The 26,380-nt window shown below is 41.1% G+C and overlaps 1 long non-coding RNA gene across 4 annotated transcripts; it reads right to left on the reverse strand.

Annotated features, from left to right (window-relative positions):
• Nucleotides 1-2,381: 2,381 nt before the first annotated feature.
• LOC138847944 (uncharacterized) lies at nucleotides 2,382-26,096 on the reverse strand. 4 transcript variants are annotated; one of them, XR_016223948.1, is made up of 4 exons: nucleotides 25,949-26,096; nucleotides 16,173-16,350; nucleotides 10,226-10,303; nucleotides 2,382-2,651 (listed from the first exon to the last, which is right to left on the reverse strand). It is a non-coding gene; the product is annotated as an uncharacterized LOC138847944 (long non-coding RNA). The 4 variants fall into 4 exon arrangements; XR_016223947.1 differs by having other exon boundaries at nucleotides 2,383-2,647; nucleotides 10,226-10,290; XR_016223946.1 differs by having other exon boundaries at nucleotides 2,384-2,651; nucleotides 10,226-10,290.
• Between the last annotated feature and the right edge of the window lie 284 nt (nucleotides 26,097-26,380).

Here is a 26,380-nt window from a genome sequence, read left to right on the forward strand (position 1 = left end):
TAAAGAAGTGATTATAGTTATAGAAGCATTGAGCCTGTCTTTCAACTAGAAACTATAGTTTGAAATTACTAATAGCCACAGCTGACAAGGGAAGTTTTTCTCTTCCCTAAAATGTTACTGTAATACAGATAGAACTGTATTTAAAAAGTATTTTGTGAAGCCTATACATATATAGACTTCACAATAGTAAGTATAACTAATTGGACTGATAGATAACTGGTTGATGGAAGTGCAAATATAAAAATAACCTCACACCATAGGTTAAAAGGGGACTAACCATGATACAATATAAGTAGCAGTTTGTCATCAATTCATTAGTTAATTTGAAAAGCTTTTATAAGTCATTTGAACAAAGTGGTCAGATTTAGAAAGATGAAGCCCATAGTTAAATTTGAATTTCTGCTAAGCAATGTTATTTTTGGTTTGATGATGTTCCACACAGTATTAGTGTGTCTTGCATTTTATCTGCCAGACCCACTCTTCTAGCAATGCAGTATGTGATTCACATACTGCATAGATATATTATCTTCCAGTGAAACATGTTTAACTGAAGCCTGTAAAACTTAGCTTTAAAACTACATTTCTGAAGGATTTTCAGGCTCTAGAGTAAAACATTCAAGGACAACATAAGAGAATCCAGAGAAAAAGATGACAATGAGGTGAGTTTGGGGCAACTGGCCTTTGTTTCCAGTAGGTCAATGAAATATTAAAGGGAGTGCGCAAGACTAAATGAAAGGAATGGGCAAAGAAAAGACCCAGTCACTTCCCCACTTTGTTTCTAGGACATGTCTGACATGTGGAAAAATTACAATAAATATTCATGAAATCAGGTAACTGTGATGCTCATAGAATATTCTTATATTAGAAAAATATAATACTGTGTTTTCATGAGGAGCTCTAGGATGACATGATGAGTCTTAAAAATTGATAGAAAATATGGACTGTAAAAACTATACCTGGATTTAAATATTTTTGCAAGAATACTTATCTTTTAATTCCATATTTCCAAAATCTTCTCAATGTGCCCTTGTTCAGGCTAAGCAATCTCCTATGAATCCCATGTTCTTTCTGTACCATCCAGGATTCAGAGTCCTTTCTTACTTATTTTAAGGTTGTACATTATGACTAAAAATAAATAACACAACACATCTGCACTTGTTCATTTCCAGACTTTTTTCCCTAAAGATGTATTTATTTATTTGAAAGGCAAAGGTAGAGAAGAAGAGAGAGAGAGATATCTTCCATCTACTGGTTCACTCCCAAATGGTCATAATGGCTGGAAATGGGCTAATCTGAAGCCAGGAGCCAGGGGCTTCTGGGTCTCCCATGTGGATGCAGGGGATCAAGTACTTAAGCAATCTTCCACCACTTTCCTAGGTCTATTAGCAGGGAGCTGGATCAGAAGTGGAGCAGCTGGGATTCAACCCAGTGCCCATATGGGATGCCAGCATTACAAGCAGCAACATTAACCACCACACCGCTATGCCAATCCCCAAATTTTGGACTTTTAAACAGAAATTTCACTGATTGGAAGCTAAAGATGTTTGTTATCCATTCCCTCATAGACTTGGCACTGTTTACCAATAAACCCAGAGTGCCCAACTTTACTGTTTAGATTGCCTGTCTACACTCAGGTACATGTATTGCGAGCTGTCACTTCCCTGTGTGATTTGATTGTACTTAAAAACAAAGCAAAGGAAATACTAGCACTGTTCACTGACATAAAATTTAAAATAAATATATAGACCTTCAAATGCACAACAGTCCATAGTTTCCCAGTTTTATGCTGTAAATTTTCAAAACATCAAAAGCCAATAAGAATAAAATGAACAATAAGATAAAAAGAAAATACTTAGTAATACTGCTAATGACAATAATGTTAACATTTTAGTTACCAATTATTTTCTTTCAAATTGTGACTCAAGCACACAGACCCCCATAACTAGCTTAATAAGCACTCAGGAATCTAGAATCTTATGTAGAGAAGTGCTAATCTAACCCAGCTTTCATTGGACAAGAGAAAGCATGACAATCTCTAAGATTCACACTGATGTATCATAATAAAGGGGAAAGAAAGCCAAGGCTAAACAGTCTAAATGAGGAAAACTTTGCACACTGAGATTGCAGATCATAAATTTTACAGGTGTTCTTATGGATAATCCCCACATACATAATTTATCTTTCATTTTCATTGATTTAATTTTTCAAATAGGGCAAAATGTAGTCAATAATCTTTTTGAAAGGCATTACAGAAACTATTAACCAACACTGCATGGGAGTATAACCTAGACATTCATTTCTCCAAGTTGGGACAATGAAGATATTTAACTAGCAAGTGGTTTTAATCAGGATTTCTAAAACTCAATAAAAACACTTAAGAAGAAATATTTGTCTAAATACGTTTTTATTATTCAGTCAACTAGCTTAAAACCCTGAAGAAGCCAGCACCGTGGCTCAATAGGCTAATCCTCCACCTGCGGTGCCAGCACACCACGTTCTAGTCCTGGTCGGGGTGCCAGATTCTGTCCCGGTTGCCCCTCTTCTAGGCCAGCTCTCTGCTATGGCCCGGGTGTTCAGTGGAGGATGGCCCAAGTGCTTGGGCCCCGCACCCACATGGGAGACCAGGAGGAAGCACTCTCTGTCCACTCTGCCTGTCAAAAAAAAAAAAGAAAAGAAAACTAAAGAAAAAGAGTACTTAAAACTCATGTCCACTCTCACTGTATTCCAAACTTTTCACTCTGGTTCTAAATTAAAATTGCATCAAAATTTATTTTCAGGCTCCATAAATACTCAGAATGTAAGTCTACTGCCTGGATGGGAACATCAGTTGTGGCTGCCCTACATTGCAGTGGGTGAAACATGGGGAGATTTGGAAAGTACATGGAAAGAGACTTAAAAGTATGAGTTTACTTTGGTATAGTTTTTTGGCAAAAAAGACATTTTTTTAATATATGCAAAGTGTGTAAGCTAAAAATGCATTTTATGAATTCCAAATATTTACTGCACCAAAATAAAATCATATATTTAATTTTATTTATGAACCCTTAAAAAATATTTTTTATTTGTTTATTTGAAAGTCAGAGCAACAAAGAGAGCTGTCTTCCATCCTCTGGATCATTTCCCAAAAGCTTGCAACAGCCAGGGCTGTGCTAGTCTAAACCCAAGACCAACAAATTCCATCTGGGACTCCCATGTGGGTGGCAGTATCGAAATACTTCTGTCATCATCATCTTCTTCTTCTTTTTTTTTTTCCAGATTTGCTTATTGCTCTCTTCTCCCTTCTCTCTCTCTCTCACTCTTTCCTCTCTCTCTCTCTTTCTCTCTCTCTCTCAGCTCTTCTCATCCCTGCTGTCTCTCTCCCTCTCTCTCTCCTCTCTCCTGCTCCCCTCTCTTCTCTCTATTACTTTCTTTGTCCTTCTTCACCCCTTCCCTCTAGTCTCCTGGGTTTTCCCCAATAAACCCTTACCCTTAGGAAAAAAAAAAAGATTTGTTTATTTATTTGAAAGACAGAGTTACTCAGAGAGAAAAGGAGAGGCAGAGAGAGAGGTCTGCAATTCTTCTGGTTCACTCCCCAACTGGCTGCAATGTCAATCCAAAGCCAGGATCCATGAGCTTCTTCTGGGTCTCCCATATGGGTGCAGGAGCCCAAGGATTTGGGCCATCTTCTACTGCTTTCCCAGGCCATAGCAGAGAGCTGGATCAGAAGTAAAATAGCCAGGATTTAAACTGGTGCCCAAATGGGATTCCAGTGCTACAGGCAGAGGCTTAGCCCACTATGCCACAACACCAGCCCCTAAAAATTAATTTTTAAGTTACAATAACTGACCCTACTTAGTAAAGAGTAGGTTTTTTTTTTAACATGGCTATTAAAGCAATATGCAGTATGGATAATTAAATTAAATCTATGCAGACAGGGACTAGATATCATTAACCTTGATGTATAAATGCAGTTAGCCACAATGTAAAATTTGGGCTTTTCTGGATTTTTTAACAGCTATTCACTTTATTAATCTCTTTAATTAAAAGCACACTCCTGAAAAGGTCATGTAACTATCTTGTAAGAAGGGCCTTTTCAATGGTTCAACTACAAAGTTTGCCTAGTTTTGCCACAACTGCTAGTACCTTAGATTTTTTAACAGTTTCTAAATACATAGTATAAAGGGAGATGCATACAGCCACAATGTTCAACTATTGTTTCTATTACACTATCTTGAATTTTTGTATGAGTTAATATGCGATCATAATTCTCACAAAAACAACTTGGTTGAACATTTTGTAACTTGGTCACTGCAGTTTCACTAAAATCTATCACAGTGGAGCAAGGTCAGAGAAGTTTTGTTACATTACATTATTTTCAGCAGAATTATTTTAATGTCTCAAAATAATTTACTATGCTAGACAAAACTTTAAAGAAAAATAGCATCAAAAATGGCAGCCTAATCAGGATATACCGTTGAATCCAATGTGCCAAAGACAGCATGTTAATAGCATGTGTAATACCAAAACAATGTAAAATTTTACACTTAGTTTGGAGATGGCTTTTCTATGGGACTGGCGCTGTGGCTCACTCAGTTAATTCTCTGCCTGTGGCGCTGGCATCCTGTATGGGTGCCAGATTCTAGTCCTGGTTGCTTCTCTTCCAGTCCAGCTCCCTGCTGTGGCCCAGGAGGGCAGTGAGGCCCTGTACCTGCATGGGAGACCGGGAGGAAGCACCTGGCTCCTGGCTTCAGATCAGCACAGCTCCAGCCATAACAGCCATTTTGGGGGATCAACCAATGGAATTAAGGCCTTTCTCTCTGTCTCTCTCTCTCTCATGGTCTAACTTTGTCAAATAAAATAATAATAATTAAAAAAAGGAAATGGGTTTTCTAGATCTGTGATTGAAATGCTCTTAGAACACCAGGTACATTGAACTAGGATGGCATCTGAAATTAAATTGATTTATTGATCAGGGTCAATCTTTACTCTTCCCCTTATTGTTTGATTTTATAGGTTATGATTGCTGAAATTTTATTTTTACTACTGTTAAGAGTGTGGTGGGGGGCCGGTGCCATGGCTCACTTGGTTAATCCTCACCTGTGGTGCCAGCATCCCATATCAGCACTGGGTTCTAGTCCCGGTGGCTCCTCATCCAGTCCAACTCTCTGCCGTGGCCCTGGAGGGCAGTGGAGGATGGCCCAAGTGCTTGGGTCCCTGCACCCCCATGGGAGAACAGGAAGAAGCATCTGGCTCCTGGCTTCGGACTGGTGCAGCACTGGCCATTGTGGCCACTTGGGGGTGAACCAATGGAAGGAAGACCTTTCTCTCTGTCTCTCTGTCTATAACTCTACTTGTCAAATAAATTAAAAGAGTGTGCCATAAGGCACATTGTTGAGATTTTTATTACTGTTGAAAATTGAATATATTGGCTACTTATGCACTTAACCATAATTTGGTTACAAAAGTGTGAGCAGTATCTAAGTGTTAATGGATTGGATAAAAACTGCTTATGTTTTCTTTGTTAATTGCTTCAGGTTATCTTTTTTTTAGATTTTTTTACTTTTATTTAATGAATATAAATTTCCAAAGTACAGCTTATGGATTACAATGGCTTCCCCCCCATAACATCCCTCCCACCCGCAACCCTCCCCTTTCCCACTCCCTCTCCCCTTCCATTCATGTCAAGATTCATTTTCAATTCTCTTTATATACAGAAGATCAGTTTAGCATACATTAAGTAAAGATTTCAACAGTTTGCTCCCACACAGAAACATAAAGTGAAAAATACTGTTTGAGTACTAGTTATAGCATTAAATCTCAATGTACAGCACACTAAGGACAAAGATCCTACATGAGGAGTAAGTGCACAGTGACTCCTGTTGTTGACTTAACAAATTGACACTCTTGTTTATGGCATCAGTAATCACCCTAGGCTCTTGTCATGAGCTGCCAAGGCTATGGAAGCCCCTTGAGTTCACCGACTCTGATCATATTTAGAAAAGGTCATGGTCAAAGTGGAAGTTCTCTCCTCCCTTCAGAGAAAGGTACCTCCTTCTTTGATGACCCGTTCTTTCCACTGGGATCTCACTCGTGGAGATCTTTCATTTAGTTTTTTTTTTCCCCAGAGTGTCTTGGCTTTCCATGCCTGAAATACTCTCATGGGGTTTTCAGCCAGATCCGCATGCCTTAAGGGCTGATTCTGAGGCCAGAGTGCTGTTTAGGACATCTGCCATTCTATGGGTCTGCTGTGTATCTCACTTCCCATGTTGGATCGTTCTCTCCCTTTTTGATTCTATCAGCTAGTATTTGCAGACACTAGTCTTGTTTATGTGATCCTTTTGGTTCTTAGGCCTATCATTATTATCAATTGTGAACAGAAATTGATCACTGGGACTAGTGAGATGGCATTGGTACATGCCACCTTGATGGGATTGAATTGGAATCCCCTGGTATGTTTCTAACTCTACTGTTTGAGGTAAGTCAGCTTGAGCATGTCCCGAATTGCACATCTCTTCCCTCTCTTATTTGCACTCTTATATTTAACAGTGATCACATTTCAGTTAGGTTTCAGCACTTAAGAAGAATTGTGTATTGATTACAGTATTCAACCAAAAGTATTAAGTAGAACAAACAAACAAAAAATACTAAGAGGGGTAACATAATAAGTTGCTCATCAACAGTCAGGGTGAGGGCTGATCAAGTCACTGTTTCTCCTAGTGTTCATTTCACTTTAACAGGTTTCCTTTTTGGTGCTCAGTTAGTTGTCACCGATCAGGGAGAACAAGTGGTGTTTGTCCCTTTGGGATTGGCTTATTTCACTCAGCAAAATGTTTTCCAAATTCCTAACAGGGATCACTTTTCAGTTAAAATTTAAACACCTAAGAATAATTGTGTGTTAATTACAGAGTTCAACCAATGGTACTAGAACAAAAAAAAATACTAAAATGGATAAAGTATTACATTGTACATCAACCGTCAGAACAAAAAGCCGATCAAGTGATTGTTTCTCATAGTGTCCATTTCACTTCAACAAGGTTCCCCTTTGGTGCTCAGTTAGTTGTCGCTGATCAGGGAGAACATATGATATTTGTCCCTTTGGGACTGGCTTAATTCACTCAGCATGATGTTTTCCAAATTCCTCCATCTTGTTGCAAATGACTCGGTTTCGTTGTTTTTGACTGCTGTATAGTATTCTATAGAGTGTATGTCCCATAATTTCTTTATCCAGTCTACTGTTGATGGGCATTTAGGTTGGTTCCAGGTCTTAGCTATTGTGACTTGAGCTGCAATAAACATTAATGCGCAGACAGGTTGTTTGCCAATTTCATTTCCTTTGGGTAAATTCCAAGGAGTGGGATGGCTGGGTTGAATGGTAGGGTTATATTCAGGTTTCTGAGGAATCTCCAGACTGACTTCCATAGTGGCTTGACCAGTTTGCCTTCCCACCAACAGTGGGTTAGTGTCCTTCTTTCCCCACATCCTCACCAGCATCTCTTGTTGGTAGATTTCTGAATGTGAGCCATTCTAACCGGGGTGAGGTGAAACTTCATTGTGGTTTTGATTTGCATTTCCCTGATTGCTAGTGATCTTGAACATTTTTTCATGTGTCTGTTGGCCATTTGGATTTCCTCTTTTGAAAAATATCTATTGAGGTCCTTGGCCCATCTCTTAAGTGGGTTGTTTGTTTTGATGTTGTGGAGTTTCTTGATCTCTTTGTAGATTCTGGTTATCAACCCTTTATCAGTTGCATAGTTTGCAAATATATTTTCCATTCTGTTGGTTGTCTCTTCACTTTCCTGACTGCTTCTTTTGTCTTTTTGTACAGAAACTTCTCAATCTGATGCAATCCCAAATGTTAATTTTGGCTTTGACTGCCTGTGCTTCTGGGGTGTTTTCCAAGAAGTCATTGCCGATACCTATATCTTGCAGGGTTTTTCCAATGCTCTCTAATAATTTGATGGTGTCAGGTCATAAATTTAAGTCTTTAATCCATGTTGAGTGAATTTTTGTGTAAGGTGAAAGGTAGGGGTCTTGCTTCATGATTCTGCACATGGAAATCCAGTTTTCCCAGCACCATTTATTGAATAGACTGTCCTTACTCCAGGGATTGGTTTTGGATCCTTGATCAAATATAAGTTGGCTGTAGATGTTTGGATTAATTTCTGGTGTTTCAATTCTGCTCCATTGGTCTATGCATCTGTTTTTGTACCAGTACCATGCTGTTTTGATTACAACTGCCCTGTAGTATGTCCTGAAATCTGGTATTGTGATGCCTCCAGCTTTGTTTTTGTTGTACAAGATTGCTTTAGCTATTCGAGGTCTCCTGTGTCTCCATATGAATTTCAGCACCATTTTTTCCAGATCTGAGAAGAAGGTCTTCGGTATATTGATTGGTATTGCATTGAATGTATAAATTGCTTTTGGGAGAATTCACTAGGTCCTAATCTCCTGTTAATTCACCCCCTCCCCCCAGAGTCAGGTTTTTCTGCTAGGTTCAGGGCTGGTGCAGACCAGAGGTCACTCTGCTTATGACGTATGTCCAATATGGTGCCTGCTCTTTGTCTTGCTCGCCTTTGAGAGGTGAGCAGAGAGAGAGAAACCCGTGTCCGTATCAGTCACTTTTTTTTCTCTCTCTCTCTCTTCTAGTTAGCCTGGTGAACTTTTCCCCACGGGGTCGTTCCCTCTAGTCTCCTCTTTCCACTTGCCTGCCGGTGTCTTGGGCTATTGAGGTTCGGCTCACCTCGTGTTCCAGTGATGGTGTGTTGAGTCTGCCGCTGGTGTCCTGAGCTGTGGGCTCCCATGCTCTCCACGAAGGTGCACTGTGAATCACTAGTTCTGGAAGAGTTTCTTCTGCTGTTTCTTCCCCTACTCTTCCTTGAATCTGCAGTATCTCCACTTTTATTAAACTGTCTCTCCCTGGACTATCAGTGTGCTCCCTTCCTATTCCACCATCTTTGAAAAGAACATTTTCTTGAAAATTCTAGAAGAGTCTCCCATTTCCTGTAGTCACTGGATTGAAATTGCTAAACACACACACACACACAAACACACACACACACACAATTATTTAGGTTGCTGAATTAGGATGCCAGTTGAATTCTCAACCTTCTATGTTTTTTTCATGTGAAATTTATGGGGATTATTGGTAACGAGTGAGATACTGACATTTGGAATCAGCACATCTTATTTGGACCCCAATGAAACTCACCATATGAAACCATTTAGTCATTTTGGGATCCTCTTACCAGAAGTAATTTACAGTCCAGTGTCCAAGAGACTAGCTTTCCTCTGAAAACCAAAGCATCATATGGAGTGGAATCTTCAAAAAGGGATGATCATTCGCTTCTTGGCCCACTAGAACTGTTCTGTTGCAACTAGATGTACTCGGGTGCAAGCACATATTGTGACCCAGGAAGAAGTAACATCTTTACTGTTGTTGTCTAGGCAAATCATAAAAGTGCACACTGGCTGGCTTACATAATATAAATCTTTTTGTTCATAGTACTGAAAGTTAGAAGTCCAAGATGAAAGTATCAACAGGTATGGTTCCTTCCAATGCCTCCTTCTTTGATTTGAAGATGGTCACATTCTTGCTGTATGTTCACCTGTTCTTTCCTTTGTGTGTGAACATACCTGTTCCTTTTGTCCAAATATCTTTCTTTTGTAAGAACATCAGTCCTTGGATGAGAGTTCATCCCAAAAGGCTCACTGTATATCAGTTATTTATTTAATGGTCCAATTTCCAAATAAATTTATATTCTAAGGTACTAGGGTTTAGCTTCTTCAAATTATGAATTTTTAGGGTACACACTTTCTCCCCTAACACACACCAACAAGAAATGTGGGAGCAGAGTGGTAACTGTTATAATTGTACATTTTTGTACTATTTAACTTTTACAAACGTCTTGATGTATTACACATGCAATCAAACAGGAATCGAGTGATAATGTCAGAGAGTATAAAACAGGAACAAACAAACTTAAATGAACTTCAAATGAAAAACAACCACACTGAATGGGGTAAAACATATCCAAGTAAACTTGTATACATTATTTTGATTATGATACCTCAGTATAAAGACAGATAAAACCGTGAATAGATAATGAGTTCTACTATGCTTGATTTTTACTGCAGTATGGATTAGCATCCTAAAACTACATGTTTATATATTCTAGAATTGATGAAATTATAAGATTAAGATTAAAATATTATTTAAACAAATAAGTGCTGTAATCCTTTCACTTACATCTTATTTTCTGCGTATTCTTCATTGCAAGGAAACAGGTTTATAGTGCAATGGCTTCTTCCAGACTGAAGAAAGAGACTAGTATTTAGAAATGACATTGGAACATTTCATCATGCCAATAAAATGGAAATGATTAGATTAATGGAGAGAATTCAAAAGGATACAGAAAGCAGCTTGAATGGCTACCACTGGTCAAATACAGGAGTTGAGTATCTAAATAGTAGCACATTTTAATTTGTTAAGTAAAATAAAATTCTATGAGCACCTCTTGTTATAAAAGTGGATAAATAGGTGTGGGAGAAGGGATCACTTTTAATAAAGTAGGACAACCACTGTTATCAGGTGAAACTGCTGTCTGCAATGCCAGCATCCCATATGGGTACAGATGGGAATCTTGGCTGCTCCACTTCTAATCAAACTCCCTAATGATGTGCCTAGGAATGCAGTGGAATGGCCATGTACCTGGGCCCCTGCACTCATGTGACAGACCCAGCTGAGGCTCCTGGCTTCTGGTTATGGCCTCACTCAGCCCTGGCTTTTGTGTCCATTTGAAGAGTGAACCAGCAGTTGGAAGACTCCTCTTACTCTCCCCCTATCTCTCTCTGTAACTGTGCCTTTTGGATAAAGTAAATCAATCTTTTAAAAAATAAAATTAAAAAATAAATTAAAATAACAACTAATTAAAACAAAATAATGGCAATTGTAAAAACAACCATTTAGAAAACATGCTAGGCCGGCGCCGCGGCTCACTAGGCTAATCCTCCGCCTAGCGGCGCCGGCACACCGGGTTCTAGTCCTGGTCGGGGCGCCGGATTCTGTCCCGGTTGCCCCTCTTCCAGGCCAGCCCTCTGCTGTGGCCAGGGAGTGCAGTGGAGGATGGCCCAAGTGCTTGGGCCCTGCACCCCATGGGAGACCAGGAAAAGCACCTGGCTCCTGGCTCCTGCCATCGGATCAGCGCGGTGCGCCGGCCGCAGCGCGCCGGCCGCGGCGGCCATTGGAGGGTGAACCAACGGCAAAGGAAGACCTTTCTCTCTGTCTCTCTCTCTCACTGTCCACTCTGCCTGTCAAAAAAAAAAAAAAAAAAAAAAAGAAAACATGCTAGTAATAACAGAACCAAACAATAATTATCAATAAATACTAAAATGGTGGATGAAATTTTCCTAATAATTTAATTACCATTTCAAAGTATCTCACCACAATTTATTACAAATAGATAACTACCAATTTCACAGTAGAGAAACATGGTAGATATCACCTTAAGAAATTATGAAATTAACATCTCCAAAGATAGAGCAAGTCAGCATCATGTATCTCCTGACCCAATGTGCTGAGAAGGACACAATATCACTTCTGGGGTGGTTTTGCCACAAAAATCACAACCTGAATGTGGTGTAGAGAATCACAAGGCAAATCAAAGTTAACTGGCTTATCCATTTAATGAAAGAAAAAGAAAGGCAACAATTCTTCCAGGTTGAAAAAGGTTAGAAATATGGTAAATAAATTCAATGTGTGATGCTAAACAGGAATAGGAGTGGTACATAGAAGAGAGTAAACTGCTGTAAAGAACGTTACTGGGATGAGTGGAAAATTCAAATATAGAGTTTGGGGGTAAGTAACACTAGTATCAAACTGTTATAGTTTCTTAATTACTGTATTATGAATTAAGGGAATACTCTCATGCTTAGAAAATGTTATATAGTGAACTGTTTAAGGCGAAAGTGGCAAAAAGTTTGCAATTCACTTCCAAACAATAGAGATACAACAAGTATAGTATGTGTTTGTGTGTGATGTGCATGTAGAGAGAACAAGCAATTTCAGGGATTAACTTGTAAATCTGAGTAAAGAGTATCTAAGAACACTTGATTCTATTTTATAATTTCTTAAAGTTTCATTAAAATTTTAAAGTTACAGAAACAATGCACACTCTTAAATCATTCTCATGTTAAATTTTATGAAACTAAATGGGAATACATACTAGATAAAATGAATTGAAAATGAGAACAATATATATCAAAAATTGAAAAAAGAAATGATTGATAAAAGAATAATAAAATTAAACACCTCTAAATAAAGAAAACCAGGGCCAGTGCTGTGGCATAAAAGGTTTCACTGCCACCTGAAGTGTGAGCATCCCTAATGAGTGCTGATTCATGACCTGGCTGCTTCACTTCTGATCCAGCTCCTTGATAATGTGCCTGAGAAGGCAGCTGATGGCCCAAGTCCTTGGGCCACTGCCACCCAAGTAGCAGACCTGCAAGAAGCTGGCCTGGCCTGGCCATAGCCATTGCAGCCATTTGGGGAATGAACCAGCAAGATGAAAGATCGCTCAATCCCTCTCCCCCTTTCTCTCTCTCTCTCTCAACTCTGCCGTTCAAATAAATATTTTAAAAAATAAAATTAATAAATCCAATTTGAATTTTATTCTGCAATGAAAGAATATATAAAAAGTGGAAAGTTAGCTAAGATAAAAAAGTAGAAAATAAAAAAAGTAAGGCTCAGTAACCCAAAGCTAGCTTTTGAAAAGAAAGAATACCACTGAAGAACCTGTAGAATGTATGCGAACACATGGAGACAGAACAGCACACTCCTGAAAGAATGTGAGTCACAGAAGAAATCGAAAGGGAAATAAACAATTCTGGAGACCAAGACAAAAATACAACATATCAAAACCTATGGATGTAGCAAAAGCAGTGTTTAAAGGGAAGTTCATAGCAATTAAAGCCTACATCAAGAATTTAGAAAGGCATCAAATAAAAAATCTATCAATGCACCCAAGTACCTCAAAAAACAGCAAAACAACCCCCAAATTAGGAGGAGGAAAGAAATAATTAAAATTACAGGAAAAATAAGCACATATGAAACAAAAGAAAACCCTCAAAAACTCAGTGAATATATTTTGAAAATAAAGAAAATTGATACACCATTGGCAGAACCGAAAAAGAGCGGTAAGATTCAAATCCATAAAATCAGAATTGAAAAAGAAGAAGTAATAATGGACATCAGAAAAATAACAAAAATCATCAGGGAATACAACTATATGTCAACACACTCGAAAATCTAGAAGAAATGACTGGATTCTTGGACATATAAAATCTACCAAAAGTGAATTATGAAGTCATGGGAACCTAAACAGATCAATAATCAAGACAGATATTGAACTTTTTAATCATTGTTGATTTTTCTTTGATTTCTCAAGTTTAGTACACATGAAATACACATTAGTTTGTCCAATTATTTGTATATATTTGTCATGGTATTATTGCTCCTACATTATTGTGCACTATTAGTTCCAGTAATCAAGATATAGGCTATATATTAAGTATATTTCTTTTCATTGTTTATCTTTTTATATAAAGATTTATTTATTTACTTGAAAATCAGAGTTACACAGAGAGAGAAAGAGAGGCAGGGTGGGGGGTGTCTTCCATCCAATGGTTTACTCTCCAGATGGCTGCAACAGCCAGAGCTGCACTGATCTGAAGCCAGGAGCCAGAAGCCTCTTCCAGGTCTTCCATGTGGGTGCAGAGGCCCAAGCACTTGGGCCATCCTCTACTGCTTTTTTAGGCCATTACAGAGAGCCAGATTGGAAGTGGAACAGCCTGGACCTGAACCGGCACTCATATGGGAAGCCAGCACTGCAGAAGGCAGCTTTACCCGCTATGCCACGGCACCAACCCTCCATTGTTTATCTTTTATTTCCATGTCATGTATACATCAATGATGTACACAAAGGAAGACCTTTGTCTCTCTCTCTCTCTCTGTCCACTCTGCCTGTCAAAAAATTAAAAAAAAAAGAAACAATGAATGGCCTTTGTCTCCCTGTAAGAGAACAAGTCAGATGAGACAGAGGCAGCAGTAAGCAACTTAATGAGGCTGAATGAAGGTATACATGTGAGAGGCCAGGTGTTATTGTTACCTGCCTTTTACTTTGAAAGTCATACTGTGCCTGTGCTTTGGTTCTCTAGTACAATCCTGAAACGTTGTCACTATTGACACATGCAGGTAGAAATACCCTTATTGATGCAAAATACTTTACTGTGTGACTAGGAATGAGCCCAGAGAGGGTACATTCTTGGGTCCCTTCACGGCAGCCTCTGGTCAGCAATGACAGGAGGAGGGGGAGTGAAAGGCTGGTTTCTTAAGCTGCTCATTGCTGTCTTCATAGATCCTGTCCAGTCATGACAGGTGTCCCTCTTTCCTGTCATTTTCTCAGTTCTTGGTTTCAATTTCCTGATGTCCTGCACTGGGAGCCTCACCTCCCCACACTTTCTTCACCTCCCCTCCCCTCCAGGCCTGCATTAGGGAAGAAGGTGACTGATGACTCATAGTGGTGGAAGAGGCTTCCCATAGGGTCTGGGTACCTGCATGGCCTGAAGGAAGGGGTGGGGCCTCTGTGACAGTGTGGGTGGTAGTAGAGGCCCTGGCTGTAACCAAGTTACACTAAGCAGAAAGGGTCACCTCCAAAGGCTTAGAGAGGACTAAAGCTTTTGCTGTTTTAAAGGTTTTTTTTTATTTCTTTGAAAGACAGAGTTACACAGAGAGGTAGAGCCCTAGAGAGAGAGAGAAGTCTTCCATCTACTGGTTCACTCCCCAAATGACTACAATGCCTGGACTGGGCTGATCTGGAACCAGGAGCCAGGAGCTTCCTCCAAGTCTCCCACGCAGGTGCAGGAGCCCAAGGACTGCTTTCCTAGGCCACAGCAGAGAGCTGGATTGGAAGTAGAGCAGCCGGTCTCGAGCTGGTGCCCATGTGGAATGCCAGCACTGTAGGCAGCAACTTTACCCACTATGCCACAGTGCCAGCCCCAGGACTAAGGTTTAAATAGCAGTTCTCCACCCCACCCCTCCCCTACTCCTGTTCATTCTGCAAGTGGCAGAGGGAGCTTCAGATTCAACAGTGTGCACACAAGCCAGATCTGGCAGTAGGAGGTCATGTGCTCCAGGCAGACTCCAGAGGTAAGCAGAGCAGCTGGGGGCTGAGCAGAGATGCTGTCTCTGCTCCTGTCTGTCCCCCTGGGGGCTGTGGCTGCACAGAGCTGGGAGCACAGGGATGGGGGTGCCAGCCCAGAGGAAGCTACAGGGACAGGATGTGTCTGGGGACACTGGCCGAGAGGCTACAGGTGACTTTCACCAAAACAGGGTTGGGTGGGGGCTGGGTGCCATTCTGTATTTCCACAAGACTCTGGGTGTGAGCTTCTCCCATCTGCACCACAGCCTCTGGCCCAGAGTTGGCTTGGGGACCCAGGCTTTTGGGAGAGGCACTCAGCTTTGTGAGGCAGCGTCCTTCCCTGACTGCCCTCTGGGGAGACCCTGGCTGCAGTGAGGTCGGGAAATCAAGGCAGGCCTCTCTCGATGATCTGATTTTCCAGCTGTCTGAATGACAGGTCCTGGCCCCGGATGACTGCACAGCCCTCATTCCTCCCACTTCTCAGAAGCTTCCTTGGATGTTCTGACACACCCGGCTAAGGCAGCTCCTGCAGATTCTGGCTAAGCCTGACCTTCCTCTGAACCAGCTTGCCTGAAAAAGCCCCACCCAGCCTCGGTTGGGCCCAAGTGGCTTTCTCTGAAGAGCCCTGCTGTCACAACAGGAATTGCTGGCTGTCCTGGCAGTAGACAGGAAACATCATTCTGTTGGGGGAAAATAACCCTCTCAGCACAAACATAGTAATGAATAAGTGGCTAGCTTATATACTGTGCTAAATTGACCCAGGGCTGACTCTGCCATGTCTGAGCAGAGCCTCAGGGGTGGAGTGGCCAGGACCCTCCAGTGAGCATCCTGGTGTTTGGGAGGCAGGAGCAGCCAGTGAAGGAGAAGAGGACAGAGGACACCTGTGTGGTCACATGGCAGGGGAAGGAGGAGATGCAGTGAGGTTTCTGGTCACAGCCAGAGTGGTGTCAGGCACTGGGTCACCTCACTAAATGTGATGAAATGCAGCTTTCCACTCACATCAGGACCTGGTTCTCTGTGTCCAGCAGGTGCAGTCCCATGAGTCCCCTCAGATGGTTGCAGTGGACACCAGCAGGATGGGGAATCCTTGGCAATGCCCACTAGGGAGCCAAAGACCAGGTTCCCTGGCACAGCCGCCCCCTTGCAGAGTGTGTTCAGGGAGAGGAAGCCTGCTGCCCTGCAAGGAAAGAGACACGGACAAGGTTGAGAGGACACAACCAGCAGGGTCAGTTGTGGTCACTGTCACTGACCCTCACATAGGTCTTGTTGCAGACACGGTTCTTCATAACACATTTCCATGGATGGTTTGACGCCCTCTAAGCTTGGATTTCAAACATTTTCTGCACCCAGGTAAACCCATCTTTTGATTGCCTTTTCTATAGACTTGCAGCCATCTCCTCCGGTGTCGATGCAGCAAACAGCAATGGCTGTCAGAAAAGATGGCAGGGAAGCCAGGCTGCCAGAACTGCTCCCTCATCCTCTGCTGTTTTTCTCACTATACCTCTGCCAGTTCATGTTCTGCCCAAAGCTTCACATCTATGATAACTGGAGAAGAAAGGGAATTTTAGGAGCAAAAAATCTTGGGGCTAGTGTTGTAGACAGCGTGTTGAGCCATCACCTGAAACACTGGTATCCCATATGGGAGTGCCAGTTGGAGTCCAGGACGCTGTACTTCTGAGGCAGCTCTCTGCTAGTGCACATGGGAAGGCAGCAGAAGATGGCCCAAGTATTTGGGAACCTGGAACTCACATAGGAGACCCAGATGGAGTTCCAGGTTCCTGGCTTAGACTCAACTGGTGTAGCCATTTGGGGAGTGAATCAGCAGATGGAAGAACTCTTTCTCTCTGTTACTCTACTTTTCAAACAAATGAAACAAAACAAAACAAAAATAAGAATCCCTTGGCACGGTGATGTTGGAAGAAAGGGATCTTTCAATGAAAACTAATTGTGACTGACCCAGAATCTCCTCTCAGGACAGAGGCAGGCATGGAGCAGGGCTCAGGCTGGAGAGGCTGGTCAGTCCCTGCTCAGATGCAGGTGTTGGGCCACCTCCCTCTGACTGTAGGGAATTAGGCCACCTCCCTCTGACCCAGGCCAGGTGGGGGGAATGTGGAGCAGCTTCCTGTCCTGGTCTCCTTACAAGAGTGACCTGTGATTTTACATTGTCAGTTTCCACAATTTCAGAAACATCCATGGACAAGAGGAGATTTAACTTTCACCCAGAGTTAAAAAAAAAAGATGTACAATGGTGACAATAATGTTAGAATGTCTCTTGCTTTATTCCTCTTATTAGAGGAATTGATGTGCTAGGCTTTAAGTAATTAGAGCCCATGGGATTTTTGGAGAAACTGGCAGGCATGGAGTCTCAGCTCTCATCTCCAGGGAGCCCTGCCTTCCTTACATGTTTTCAGCAGCAGGGACTGAGCTCCAGGCAGAGATTCCCCAGTGAGTTCTGGTGCCAGGTCTCAGACCCTCCCCAGAGCTCCCTGTCACGGTGAGGGGCATGGGTCCCAAGAACATTTTACAGGAGACTGGGGCCACTGTGCTGGAACTATAGTGAGACAGCCATCACTTACGGCAAATGAAAGGGAAGGAAAGCTTGTCCAATCTTCAGTGGATGTGGATTGAGTGACTTTATCAATGATTTTGAGTCAGTAAACTAAGCTTTGTGTGTGAGGGCACACAGCCCACCACACCCATGGAGTGTGAGATCCCATAACTCAATGCCAGTCACAGGGTGACTGTGTGTTAAAGGCACAATGAGCACAGGTGACCTGTGGACACCTAAAGCCCAATGAGAAAGCATCTTGCATGCTGCACCAGGGAGCATTTGGTTCTCGTCTGTCTTTGATCTGTAAATGCACCAGTGTCCTGAGGCCTCTCCTCACTGCCTGTGCTGTTCTCAGCTGCCTTGCCCACAGGAGTCGTCCTCGTATTCAGTGATGTCTGCTGTCTGCTGCGGTCATCACTCAGCCTCCCCTGCACCACACACACACACAACACAGGGAAGGACACAATCTCCTCTAAGGACATGAACTTGTTCAAGTGTGGATGCAGGCCTAGACCACACCTAACGCAGGACAGTGAGCCATGCTGTCCTCTGATTGAGACACCTGCAGAGAACAGGGAGTCTGTGGATTGATGAGACTGCCAGAACTGGGGATGGTGTAGAGGGAAATGGACACTCCGAGTGGAGGAAATATGAGCTCCATGGGGTGAGCTGGCCACATGGAGAGCCCTGGAACAGCAGCACCAATAGGAACTGCTGGAGGCTGTTTCATCCAGAAGGAGCTCATGTAGAATGGCAGCATCACCAGCAATGTGCACCTGACACCCTGGGCTCAACAGACTCAACAGGCTTCATTATGTTGGTCTTTTAAATTAACAAACTTCCCCAGCAACTTCCAGAGGCTTAAAAATTGCGTAAAAAGGGGTGTTTGCACTGCCCAGTTTCCCAGTTGTCATGATTAAGAGTGTATGCTTGCTGCTGCTGCTAAGCCAGCACCCAAACCTGATAATGGCCATGTCCATGGTCCATCTGCACATCCTGCTTGGTGCTGCATGCTCTATGGGCTTTGAAAAGCAAACAGCAACAGGTGTACCCATACAGGACCACACAGGATGATGGCATCACTGATCTGGGCACCCCCGGGCTCTGCCAGTGCAACCCTGGGAACTCCTGGTCTTTTCGTATCTCCATGGCTTTGCCTGTTCCACATGTGCTATGGTTGATATTATGTAGTGGGTACCCTTACACACCAGCTTCTCTCACCTTTTAAAAATCAGACTCTAGGGTTTGGTGCTAGGCCTGAGGTGCTGGCATCCTGTATCAGTACCAATTTGAGTTCCAGCTGCTCTACTTCCAACCCAGCTCCCTACTGATGGCTTGGGAAAGCAGTAGAAGATGGCCCAAGTGCTTGGGACCCTGCACCCACATAAGAGACCTGGAAGAAGCTCCTGGTTCCTGGCTTTGGATCAGCTCAACTCCAGCCTTTGTGGCCATTTAGGGAGTGAACCAGTGGATGGAAGACTTTTATCTCTCACTCCCTCTGACTGTCTGTAACTCTACCTCTCAAATAAATAAATAAAATATTTTTAAAAAAGAAAATTTACAGAATTTTAATCCAATTGATGAAGACACAATGAAAAAGTTAACTATATTGGGCTTTTGTTCTCTGTACTAAGATTGGCTTACACTACAACATCATTGATGTATACATGACATAGAAATAAAAGATAAACAATGGAAGGCTGTCACTGTGGCATAGGGGGTAAAGCCACGACCTGCAGTGCTGGCTTCCCATATGGGTGCCGGTTCAGGTCCTGGCTGCTGCACTTCCAATCTGGCTCTCTGCTATGACCTAAGAAATCAGTAGAGGATTGCCCAAGTGCTTGGGCCCCTGCACCCATATGGAAGACCTGGAAGAGGCTTCTGGCTCCTGGATTCAGATCAGTGCAGCTCTGGCTGTTGTGGCCATCTGGAGAGTGAACCAGCAGATGGAAGACCCCTCTCTCTCTCTCTCTCTCTGCCTCTCCTTCTCTCTCTGTGTAAATCTGACTTTCAAGTAAATAAATAAATCTTTATATAAAAAAGATAAGCATTGAAAAGAAATATGCTTAATATATAACCTATATCTTGATTACTGGAATTAGCAGTGCACAATCATGTAGGAGCAATAATAGCCTGACAAATATATACAAGGGAACTGGACAAACTAATGTGTATTTCATGTGCACTAAACTTGAGAAATCAAAGAAAAAATCAACAGTGATTAAAAAATTCAATCTCTGTCTTGATTGTTATTCTGTTTAGGTTCCCATGATTTCATATCTCAATTTTGGTAGGTTTTATATGTCCAGGAGTCCAGTCATTTCTTTTAGATTTCTCAGTGTGTTGACATATATTTGTATCTCCTGATGATTCTTTTTATTTCACTGATGTCCATTCTTACTTCTTTTTCATCTCCGATTTTATAGATTTGAATCTTACCCCTCTTTTTTGGTTAGTTCTGCCAATGGTGTATCAATTTTTTTTATTTTCAAAAAATATTTGACGTCCAGCACCGTGGCTCAATAGGCTAATCCTCTGCATGTGGCACAGGCACACTGGGTTCTAGTCCCGGTCGGGGTGCTGGACTCTGTCCCAGTTGCCCCTCTTCCAGTCCAGCTCTCCGCTGTGGCCCGGGAGTGCAGTGGAGGATGGCCCAAGTCCTCAGACCCTGCACCCGCATGGGAGACCAGGAGAAGCACCTGGCTCCTGGCTTTGGATCAGAATGCTGACCTCAGCAGCCATTGGAGGGTGAACCAATGGTAAAGAAAGACTTTTCTCCCTGTCTCTCTCTATCTCTGTCCACTCTGCCTGTTAAAAAAAATTTTGACTGAGTTTTTTAGGGTTTTCTTTTTGTTTCACATGTGCTGATTTCTCCTGTAATTTTAATTATTTCTTTCCTCCTCCTAATTTGGGGTTTGCTTTGTTATTGTTTTTTGATAGATTTTTTATTTGATGCCTTTCTAAATTCTTGATGTAGGCTTTAATTGCTATGAACTTCCCTTTAAACACTGCTTTTGCTACATCCATAGGTTTTGATATGTTGTATTTTTGTCTTGGTCTCCAGAATTGTTTATTTCCCTTTTGATTTCTTCTGTGACTCATGTTCCTTCAGGAGTGTGCTGTTCTGTCTCCATGTGTTTGCATATATTTTACAGGTTCTTCAGTGGTATTCTTTCTTCTCAAAAGCTAGCTTTGGGTTACTGAGCCTTACTTTTTTATTTTCTACTTTTTTATCTTAGCTAATTTTCCACTTTTTTGATACTTTCATCGCAGAATCATATTCAAATTGGATTTATTAATCTTATTTTTTTAAATATTTATTTCAAAGGCAGAGTTGAGAGAGAGAGAAAGGGAGGGAGGAATTAAGAGATCTTTCATCTTGCTGGTTCATTCCCCAAATGGCTGCAATGGCTATGGCCAGGCCAGGCAAGCTTCTCACAGGTTTGCTACTTGGGGGCAGTGGCCCAAGGACTTGGGCCATCAGCTGCCTTCTCAGGCACATTATCAAGGAGCTGGATCAGAAGTGAAGCAGCCAGGTCATGAATCAGCACTCATTAGGGATGCTCACACTTCAGGTGGCAGTGAAACCTTTTATGCCACAGCACTGGCCCTGGTTTTCTTTATTTAGAGGTGTTTAATTTTATTATTCTTTTATCAATCATTTCTTTTTTCAATTTTTGATATATATTGTTCTCATTTTCAATTCATTTTTATCTAGTATGTATTCCCATTTAGTTTCATAAAATTTAACATGAGAATGATTTAAGAGTGTGCATTGTTTCTGTAACTTTAAAATTTTAATGAAACTTTAATAAATTATAAGAATAGTATCAAGTGTTCTTAGATACTCTTTACTCAGATTTACAAGTTAATCCCTGAAATTGCTTGTTCTCTCTACATGCACATCACACACAAACACATACTATACTTGTTGTATCTCTATTGTTTGGAAATAAATTGCAAACTTTCCCCTTAAACAGTTCACTATATAACATTTTCTAAGAACAAGAGTATTCTCTTAATTCATAATACAGTAATTAAGAAACTATAACAGTTTGATACTAGTGTTACTTATCCCCAAACTCTATATTTGAGTTTTCCACTCATCCCAGTAATGTCCTTTACAGCAGTTTACTCTCTTCTATGTACCACACCTGTTCCCGTTTAGCATCACACATTGAATTTATTTACCATATTTCTAACCTTTTTCAACCTGGAAGAATTGTTGTCTTTCTTTTTCTTTCATTAACTGGATAAGCCAGTTAACTTTGATTTGCCTTGTGATTCTCTACACCACATTCAGGTTGTGATTTTGTGGCAAAACCACCCCAGAAGTGATATTGTGTCCTTCTCAGCACATTGGGTCAGGAGATACATGATGCTGACTTGCTCTATCTTTGGAGATGTTAATTTCATAATTTCTTAAGGTGATATCTACCATGTTTCTCTACTGTGAAATTGGTAGTTGTCTATTTGTAATAAATTGTGGTGAGATACTTTGAAACTGTAATTAAATTATGAGGAAAATTTCATCCACCCATTTTAGTATTTATTGATAATTATTGTTTGGCTCTGTTATTACCAGCATGTTTTCTAAATGACTGTTTTTACAAATCCCATTATTTTGTTAGTATTAACTGGTTGTTATTATAATTTATTTTTTAAAAGATTGATTTACTTTATCTGAAAGGCACAGTTACATAGAGGGGAGAGTAAGAGGAGACTTCCAACTGCTGGTTCACTCTTCAAATGGACACAAAAGCCAGGGCTGAGTGAGGCCATAACCAGAAGCCAGGAGCCTCATATGGGTCTGTCATATGAGTGCAGGGGCCCAGGTACATGGCCATTCTACTGTATTCCTACGCACATCATTAGGGAGCTTGATTAGAAGTAGAGCAGCCAAGATTCCCATCTGTACCCATATGGGATGCTGCATTGCGGGCAGCAGCTTAACCTGATAACAGTAGTAGTCCAACTTTAATAAAAGTGATCCCTTCTCCCACACCTATTTATTCACTTTTATAACAATAGAAGCTCATAGAATTTTATTTTACTTAACAAATTAAAATGTGCTACTATTTAAATACTCGACCCCTGTATTTGACCAGTGGTAGCCATTCAAGCTGCTTTCTGTATCCTTTTGAATTCTCTCCATTAATCTAATCATTTCCATTTTATTGGCATGATTAAATGTTCCAATGTCACTTCTAAATACTAGTCTCTTTCTTCCAGTCTGGAAGAAATCATTGCACTATAAACCTGTTTCCTTGCAATGAAGAATATCCAGAAAATAAGATGTAGGTGAAAGGATTACAGCACTTATTTTAGTCTAAATCATATTTTAATCTTAATCTTATAATTTCATCAATTCTAGAATATATACACATGTAGTAGCAGGATGCTAATCCATACTTCTGTGGAAATTAAACATAGTAGAACTCATTGTCTATTTATAGTTTTATCTGTCTTTATACTGAGGTATCATAATCACAATAACATATAAAAGTTTACTTGGATATGTTTTCCCCCATTCAGTGTGGTTGTTTTTCATTGGAATTTCATTTAAGTTTGTTTGTTCCTGTTTTATACTCTCTGATATTATCACTCAATTCCTGTTTGATTCCATCAACACATTTGTAAAAGTTAAATAGCACAAAAATGTTCAATTACAACAGTTATCACTCTGCTCCCACAGTTCTTCTTTGTGTGTGTTAGGGGAGAAAGTATACCCTAAAAATTCATAATTTGAAGAAGCTAAACCCTAGTACCTTGAATATAAATTTATTTGGTAATAAGACCATTAAAGGAATGAATGATATACGTGAGCCTATTTCAGTGAACTCTCCTCCAAGGACTGATGTTTTTACAAAAGAAAGATATTTGGACAAAAGGAACAGGTATGTTCACACACAAAGGAAAGAACAAGTGAACATACAGCAAGAATGTGACCATCTTCAAATCAAAGAAGGAGGCCTTGGAAGGAACCAGACCTGTTGATACTTTTATCTTGGACTTCTAACTACCAGTACTGTGAAAAAACAGATTTCTATTATGTAAGCCAGCCAGTGTGCACTTTTATGATTTCCCTGGATAACAACTATAGTAAAGAAGTTACTTCATCCTGGGTCACAATATGTGCCTGCATCCTGTATTATGCTACATTGCACACCAATAGATCTAGTTGCAACAGAATGGTTCTATTGGGCCAGAAAGCCAATGATAATCCCTTTTTGAAGATACCACTCCAGATGATGCTTGAGTTTTCAGAGGAAAGCTATTCTCTTGGACTCTGGACTGTAAATTACTTCTGGTAAGAGGATCCCTAAGTGATTGGATGGTTTTATACGGTGAGTATCATCCGGGTCCAAACAAGATGTGCTATTTACAAATGCCAATATCTCACTCTTTACCAACAGTCTCCATAAATTTCAAATGCAAAACATGGAAGGTTGGGAATTCAACTGTCATCATAATTCAGAAACCTGTTAATTTTGTGTGTGTGTGTGTGTGTGTGTGTGTAGCAATTTCAATCCAGTGACTACAGAAAATGGGAGACTCTTCTAAAATTTTAATGAAAAATTTCTGTTTCTCAGGCTGTGGCTTAAGCTGAGTTTAGAGTGTGAACTTGTCAATGTTTGTTTTATATTTTTAAAGATTTATTTACTTGAAAGTCTGAGTTACAGAGCAGCAGAGGCAGAGAAAAAAAAAGAGAGAGAGATAGAGGGAGAGGGAGAGAGAGAGAGAGTCTTCTCCCTGCTGGTTCATTTCCCAAATGGTCACAATAGCAGGAACAGAGCCAATCCAAAGGCAGAAGCCAAGGGCTTTTTCCTGGTCTCCCGTGTAGGTGCAGGGGCCCATGGTCTTAGTCCATCTTCTACAAATTTTCCAGGGTATAGCAGAGTGCTGTATTGTAAGTAGAGCAGCTGGGACTCAAACTGGCACCCGTGAAGGATGCTGGCGCTACAGGCAGTGACCTTACTATGTCACAGTGCCAGCCCCTGTCAATATTTTTTTGTATGTGCCCAACAGGCAAATGAATCCACCTATACAAGAGTCCTTGTGAATGATCATTATGGCCATAATCAAACATAGCCACTATTTGGCTTCCAAGTCATGTGTTTTACTTGCCACTACATCAGAATCTACCACAACTTGTTTCATTTTTATGTCACTGCAGGTCACAGACTTCTAATACCAAAATCCCATTGTCACAGACTCTGCACTATAGTTAAGTCCAAAGGATTAGTAAAAAGAATGGAACAGATCTTTGCAACAAAGAATTAAGGGATGGTTAAAATACAGGGCCAAACTAATCCCTATATTCCATCTATATAGGCCTAGTTCCTTGGATGAATTCTGTAACAATCAATATCTAATGAAGAGAGAGAAAACACTAGTAACTTGAACTGAGAAAGTTTTATATAAAATTATCTGTAATACAAATACACTTACAAACAATTGCTGACTAATAAAGACAGGTCATTTAAATGTCATTAGATTGGCAGATATAAGGATGACTGAGGTAGAATACCCAAGAAAGAGTCTTTCCCAGGGTTAAGGTTCATATCTGTTGATATCTGTTGGTTAGGGCACAGCTATGACTCACTGGCAGAATAATTTTTATGATGAAGACTCAGACTAACATGAGCCAAGTAAGGCATGTAGGGTGCAAAACAGGAAGAGGCCCTCATTCTTATATATCAACTGTACCACTTCTGTGAGAATGAATGCCTTAGATTTTACATCTAAGTCTGGCATTATCTTTATATTCTCTTTAAGTGAAAATTACATGGACTCTTTTTCACTGGAAACCTGTATTTGTGCTTCTCACCTCATAAGTGATTATGTCAAATCACTCATTCATTTTAATCAAAATACAGTGGCTAGTGCTGTGGGGCAGAAAGTTAAACTGCTCTCTGTGATGCCAGCATCCCATCTGAGCACACGTTGATTCTTGGCTGTTCCACTTCCAATCCATTTCACTCCTATGGAAGGTGGCCCAAGCGCTTGGGACCCTGCCACCCATGTGGGAAACCCAGAGAGAGTTCCAGGCTCTTGACTTCCCCCTGACCCAATAGAGGCTTTGTGCTCATTTTGGGGAGTGAACCAAGAAATTAAAGATATTGCTCTCTCTCCTCTGTCTTTCTCTCTCCCTCCCTCCCTCCCACTCAGCTTTTCAAGAAAATAAAATAACTCTTTTAAAAAAAACAATTAAAATAAATACCTTGGGGCTGGCACTGTGGTGCTGTGGGGAGCAATCCGGACTAGACTAAGTTACTCGAATTAGGACTTATTCTATGCATCTGCTCTCCCACAATATGGCGCTGGGAGAGAAGTAAACAGCTTCTGCACAGCTGCCTCCAGTTCAACTAATAAACTGTAGGACTTGCTCCTGATTGGAGGAGAGCAGCGTACTCGGCGTGTGGGCAGCCGAGTTAGGATTGGCGGAGGAGGACTATAAAGGAGGAGAGAGACGGCATGCACCAGGAACATCTATGGGGAACATCTAAGGGAACCTGTGCAGCCCCCGAGAAAGCCGGCCGGCGGTGTGCCGCTCCCCTGCGGAAGTGGGGAATGTGGCCAGGGGGAACTGCCCTTCCACGGAGGTGGAAGGGATAGTAGCCAACCCGGGAAGAACCAGCAGCAAACCCGGGGA

Source organism: Oryctolagus cuniculus, chromosome 17 (assembly GCF_051225735.1).
Source record: "Oryctolagus cuniculus isolate XC-2025 breed Fujian yellow rabbit chromosome 17, ASM5122573v1, whole genome shotgun sequence".
NCBI lineage: Eukaryota > Metazoa > Chordata > Mammalia > Lagomorpha > Leporidae > Oryctolagus > Oryctolagus cuniculus.